Source organism: Larus michahellis, chromosome 7 (genome assembly GCF_964199755.1).
Source record: "Larus michahellis chromosome 7, bLarMic1.1, whole genome shotgun sequence".
Classification (NCBI taxonomy): Eukaryota; Metazoa; Chordata; class Aves; order Charadriiformes; family Laridae; genus Larus; species Larus michahellis.
In genome coordinates, this window is record NC_133902.1 from 11,976,009 (window position 1) to 11,982,495 (window position 6,487).

Sequence of the window (6,487 nt, forward strand, 5' to 3'; positions counted from 1 at the left end):
GGAGACTGACAAGCAGGGCGAGATGGAGCAAATTGCCTTTGGGGACTTTTAGGAAGCCCTGATCTTTGTGCCCACTCGGGGACTGGTCTCTCCTGGTGTTACCAAGTACCCCGGGGGGAAGGAAAGGGCTCTGGGATTACGGAAAACTTGTTGCGCAGGTAATTTCTGCAGGATGTTGGTGACTGTCTGTCAAACTTGCTGAGGGCTGGCTGCTGGATCGGGTGCTCAAATTCACCCTTTCCACCCGCAACAACCTCAGTGGCCATCTCAGCCCTCCAGCCCGTCTGCCCGGATGGGCAGAGACAAGCTCGATGCTACTCATCATTCATAAGTGAAGAAAAGAAGGAAAAAAAAAAAAAAAAAGGAAAAAAGAGGCCTTTTCATCACCACAAAAGCACAAAGAAGAGTCCAAACTCAGTTTTCTCCATTTGAAAAGGAAAACCTTATGCAGGTCACCTTTAATTTGAGTAATGCCAGGTGAGCGATTCTCTGCCTACGTCTGCCTGCCAATCCCCCTAATTCCTTTTGTCATCGCGGTTCAAGAGCATTCTTGAAACGCAGAACGCAGAGCTTAATTACGGAGGACAAAGCACTGAATTACACTAACGGCTGATCTCGAAAATTGCTTTCCCCCCTCCACCCACCCCCCCTCCTTTTCTCTAATCTCAATGTTCATAGAATTAGAATGGAAAAGCCAAACCTGGCCACCCAGCCAGGGCGCTGCTCCACTCAAAGTTCGGGCGTCCACCGGGAGATAAATCCAGGCCGGGCCATCAGAGGTGGCTCAAAGGGGGAAGCCGTAGCTGACGTTTAAAGTCTGTCCTCTGGCTGGGTTCAGCTCCTCGACACTGCCCCTCTGTTTTCGGTGGGTTCACCCCCAGTGAGGCTCTGCCAGTCTCCAGGCTGCACGCTCGGTAGCGCTGGAGATGCGAAGGGCTGGGCCCAGGAAGTATCAATCCCTGCCAGGACGCATTCCCTGAGAGTCAGCAAAACTTTTCAGCCCTTCATTTCATTCTATTATTTCTGCTGATGGCACTATAAATAATTACTCCCCACCCGCCGCACACTTGCGAGGCTTGAGTCAATTTGCTGAACCGAGATGTACATTTTGTTCGTCTTTCCTCGCCCCACTTGTATTTGTCGGTGGATTTCAAATCCCACTCTGGGTTTTCCAGCTCCGCAGGGTGGAAGAAACAGGTTTCAGGGGCTTCACCCGAGAAGAGTTCGTCTGCAGCCCCGCTTGGGCCACAGGAACAGGTTTTTTTACTTTCAGGCCCTTTCAGGTTTGCTTGCCAGGTCATTCGCTCTCCCACTGCGAGCTGGAAACAAGGGAGCTATTTATCCCGCCTCTCGGTCACAAGGGCCACGCTCCTTCCTAACGTCACCCAAAGTCACAAATGGTTAAACCGCTCCCAAAGAGATGGGAGCCACGGATGAAAGCAGCCCCGAACCAGGAAAACTGAGAACAGCAAACCCCCAGGGTACACAATGTTTCTTTTCCTCCGCAGCCCCGCACCCCTGTGAGTTAACGGCCGAGCCTGCGCTGCAGATTTCACTCTGCCCTGGAATCTTTGCTTTTTCCTGCAGGCACCGTGCCTCCTCCTCCTCCTCCTCTCTAAGTTTAATTCCTTCGACCGCTCAAGTCAAAAAGTCTTGCTGCCCACAAACCGCCTGACACCTCCGGGTGCTCTTGCTCAGCTGCTCATACACCGATACACAGCTCCACTTCCCTTGCTCACGTGCAAGTTCCCCGTCCCATCGCTCTCTCACTTACGGCAAATGCAGTCGGGGAGAAAAAAGCCCATTTTCCCAACCCCTTTGGGCAGCCCCGCAGTCCCGGCTGCTTTGGGCCACGCTGACTTCACGGTATTTCCTACATAAACCCTGCGAAATGATGCCAAGGCAGAGGTTTTGCCGGTGGATTAAGGGAAGGATGGGGTTTTTTTTGCTGTGCTAACGTCTCACCATGCCGTACATAAACAGCTTGTCTCCTGATTTACGGAGAGCAGTGGCCACCATCTAGCACTTCGCAAGGAGATTAGTGGCTGCTTTTTCAACCCTCTTCCAAGCTTCGAGGAGGTCTGCTATTTGTCAAAAGTGTTATTAGCCTCAGATAGGCACCAGGATAAATGTTTTCCTGGCAGAGCCCCTGTTGCCCTCCGGGGATCCATGCAGGAGGGAGGCTCCTCGGGACCCACGCTCACCTGGCACCCAGCTGCGAGGAGGAAAAGGGGCTCTCGTTAAAGGTCGGGGCACCCCAACCACACACCAACCCAGCTGGCGACGGGGGAACAGCGATACGTAACGTAAAGAAATAGCCGTGTTGCGTGGAAATACAAATGAAGAGATCACGCAGTTAGGAGCAGAGGGGGAGAGAAAAATCGAGCGGTGAATGGGATAGTTAGCAGTTAAATGTTCTCCGTGCGCAGTGTTCCTGCTGAAGGGCAATTTATAAGCCCGGCTAAGGCTGCTGTGGGTTATACCTCTTGAGAGATGAGACTCCAGTGTGAATGCAACGCTGTCTTTCCTAATAACCCCGGGATTTGGTCCGTGAGGCTCTTAAGAAATGCTCTGCATTGCGCATGAAAGGATATGGCAAAACTCTTAACCTGGTTACAAGGGGAGGCAGAGGGGAGCGGAGCCGCGAGCGGAGCCGGTGGGGGCCATCAGCAGCGAGAGCGCGACAGGGACCAACTTCTCCGGTGATTTATGAAACAGGCATCCCAACTTATCTTCTGCTGAGTGGCAGCTCTTTCATTTAAGGAGTGAGGGGAAAAAAAAACCCAAACCAAACCAAACAACCCACAACTCTAGGTCATGCACTTCGTTATTTAAAGGGAGGGAGAGGGGAGGGATGAGAGCGGCAGTGGCAGGACGGGGAGCCCCTTGCCCCCAGGTGCGCCATCCCCGCCAGCCAAAAGCGACGCAATAAGACTTTCTTTCTGGCAAATGAAAAGACATGGGGGGGGGGAAGAAAAAAAAAAAAGAGGAATGCTTCCAGCTGACAGCGAGGAGAGGGGAGAAGCCATGCAAACAGCCCCATCCCTCCGCGCGTACCTACTGCCGCCGGTCCCAGGTGAGCGGCTCCCCCCATCCATGCCGCGGTGCCGGTGAGCCCCAAGATGTCCTGAAGAAGCGAGAGTGATTGCCGTGACTTGGGAAGACAGAATATGGTACAAGCTTTAATTAAAAGAGTCTGAAGGCTCTCTCCTGCTCGCTCGCCCTTTTTTTGCAGTACCGGATTGGATTTAAAGGGCTAGAACCCCAATTTGGTGTTGCTGCTCCCCCAGGAGCGATGCTCTCCCCCCCTGGCCTGCCAGCTCGAGCAGCGCCTCGCTGCCCATCGGGGGCATCCTGGCAGCCGAGCGAGTCCGTAGAAAGCAGCAACAGTAGTTACTCGGTGGCAGCAGCAACAAACTGTAAATCAATGCTCCGGAGAGCAGCCACAGCGGGCGGCGAGCAGGGATGCTGCTGGCAGCGGGGCGGGCGAGGGGAGCCCAAGTGCTCCTGCGGATGGAGGGAGGAAAGTTCGTGCTCTACCAAGGCACTGGTGAGTCGGAAGGAAGGTCGCGTCCCCTCTGTCCCGGTGCTGCCACCGCTCTGCGACGGTGCCCAAAGGCATCACCCTCCTGCCGCGAGCCCAAACTCTGGGTGGAGTGGGGGACAGTTACATCACCCCAGCTCCACTCTGCAGGTCGGGGTCCTTGGCCTTCTCCTGCCTGCGGCCAGCGAGCAGGGCAGCATTTCGGTTTGGATTTGGTGGCCGCTTGCTCGTGCCAAGGCAGTGGGGAGAGGACCTGGCGCTGGCGGGCATCCAAGCGGCGCTGGTCCCTCCTTTGGTTTCAGGTTCCTCCAGCTGTTTTCCAGATCTCCATCAAAACACCCGTCTGCAACAGCCCAGGCTCTCAGAGCATCCCGGTCTGCTCAGCATGGCAGGGATGGCCAAAACATGCCGTCAAGCCTTGCCGGACTGCTTTCCCATTCCTTCCCCAGAAAAGAGGTGTTGAAGATTTTCGCTGAGCACTACTTGGTCCAGATTTTGAGTTTAAATGAGGAAAAAACAAGGGGAACGACCAGGACAGCCTTATCTCTTCCTCCTTTCCCCTTGTTTGGCCTCAAAATGCAACCCACCCTCTCTGAGGCCGGCTTCAGAGCATCCCGGCCATGAGCTCCGGAGCTGGCCACGTCCGATCAATCCCTTCCTCACACTCAGGGCTGACCCGCATGTTCTGGCTTTCTCTTGTCTTATTAATTACATGAGGCGGTGGATGCCAAAACGAAAAGCTGGTTTTAATTCCACGCGGCAACCCAGTTCCAAGCTGCTGAGATAATTAGCAGGTTTTTAATGAATGAGAAGACTACTAACATGGAGGAAGGAAGGATGGGGAGGGAGGAGAAGCGCTGTTCAGGCCTGGTGAGGGAAACGGCATTCACGTCGGAGACTCCCTTCTCCAAGCCAAGGCTTTGAACCGCCTTCAGTGCCCGGCAAGATGCTCCCGGCCGCGGGGCTGTGGGACGGCTCTGCAGAGCGGTGCGCTGAGGCGTCTGCTTGGCCGGGGGCCACGCCGGGGAGCGAAACGGCTCCATCTCGTCGCCATAGCCTGTTGACATCCATCTGGCTCCAGGGAGCAGAGAGGAAGCAGTTTTGGAGCTGTGTTTTTTTTTTTTTTTCACATCTTGGGCAACCGTGGCTGCGAGTCGTGTCGAGCTGGGGCTATCGGGTTGGCCGGAGCATCATCACCGCTCTGCGAGGGTTTCTGCTGGCCTCCTTCTGCTGGCAGCTGGAGGGTTTCACCCCAAAACACAACTACCCGGGTCGCTGATTATCTATGTGAACACCTCCACGTCTTCCTTCAAAATCAATCTGATAACAAGCACAGATACAATTTCCCAGGCTAACGCTGAGGTTAGCCATCAGCTGCAAATTGCTAGGTGAGGTGTTCCTTGGCAGAGGCTGGTGGGAAAGTGCTTTTCTAAATAATGAGGTATACCAGGCGGAGGTGAAATGCCAGCAAAAACAGTGCGTCCCCAGAGACTCCAGCCTCCGGCCTGAGCTGTTGCTTTCTTGTGTGTATCTCGGAGACATGTGGCTGTTGTTCCTTTAATTATTAATCCTTGCATTGACGTATTCAAATATGCACGGGCTTCTAAAGGGTGCTGCGATGTAAAAAATGAAGAATAAATTTCCTTCTCTCCCTTAAAACTTGTCTCAATCCCATGACCAATTTTATTGCCGTTCCGCTCTAATTTTAAATATAACGAGAAACATTAAGGCTTTCAATTAAAAGATCCCTTCCTTGAGATACTGGAAAGTAGCCTGAAGTGGAGACCACGTGTGATATTTTTCATCGTGATGGTGTGTGCTATATCTGATTTCCAGATCAGACGCCTTGGCTGTCAGGCACGGGCTTGCGTGCTGGCTGGCTTGGCCAAGCTGGAGCGACAGCGCGAGCTGCTCGGCTTTTGGAAGATCCTCTGCCTTCCTTGCATTTTCCACCACAGACCCAAGTTTCTGAAACAAACCTTGCATTTACTCTATCCATTTTGATCAACCTGGAAGTCTACAGTGAGGGGCAAATAAACCTCAGTGTGATGCCACCCTGAGTTCTGGGAATTTTTGGCATTTGACACTGAATTTTTCATCTCCTTCTTTTTCTTTGTAATGGCCTGAGCCATGACACAGGAGGTCTCCTTCTTCAATGAGCTCAAAACCCCTCATTTGCCACAGTTTCTGTGTTGGGTTCGTTGGATGCCATTAAGCGTGAAGTTTGGTTCATTGAAGGGTTGGTAGTGTCTTCTTTTCTCCAACCGCCTAAATCTTGCACTTGACCTCATCTAGTCCTGTGTCTGCAGGGCAACAAGTCTCCTGGAAACCTGGCAGCCAGGGAGATAATTAACCTCAAGAAGAAATCCGGGTTTGCAGGTATTTGCATTACCAAGGAGCCGGCAGCGCTAGACCCAGCTGAGCTCGCGAGGTTGCGGCGTTGCTCCGTCGGCAGCGTGGCAGCTGGTGGCTCATTTTGCTTCTGGTGGGTTGCTGCTTGCTTAATGGAAGCAGCGTCGCTTTGATTTTATTACCTGTGAGGATGTTAGAGGACAGCTTCTCGTGACACTGGGGAAAACAGCGGGTTTCTGAGGATAAGATGAAAAGCTAGAGCTGGGTATTACAGCAACATGTAAAAAAGCACCAAGGCAAAGGCATTTCAGGTGAGAGGAGCTGCTAGACTGGAGCAGACCCTGGGTCCATCTACCTTGCCCAGAGCACCCAGATGCTGCAGCAAGCGGGGCCACTGCTTGCCCTTGCATGAGGCATCTCTCTTATTTACACCAGCTTGACCATCCTCCCCCACCCAAACCCTTGGGTCTGACGGCAGTTAGGCAGGGTGGGGAGGACGACCACGTGATCCAAGCAACGGGGTGGCAGAAAACCCATCAGCCAGACGCAGAGCTGTGCAGGATCTTGCCCAAATCCCACATCATGTCGCTG

At 53.3% G+C, this 6,487-nt stretch overlaps 1 protein-coding gene across 4 annotated transcripts in view; it reads right to left on the reverse strand.

The window, feature by feature from the left end:
* Positions 1-3,411, reverse strand: part of CALN1 (calneuron 1) — a 165,057-nt gene extending 161,646 nt beyond the window's left edge. The window contains exon 1 of one of the 4 annotated variants that reach the window (XM_074594795.1): positions 3,058-3,411. The gene's annotated coding sequence lies outside the window, so the exon portion shown is untranslated. Of the gene's footprint in view, positions 1-700; positions 1,315-3,057 lie in introns of those variants that run through there. The other 3 variants (XM_074594793.1, XM_074594796.1, XM_074594797.1) reach the window with 3 other exon arrangements.
* Positions 3,412-6,487: the final 3,076 nt, after the last annotated feature.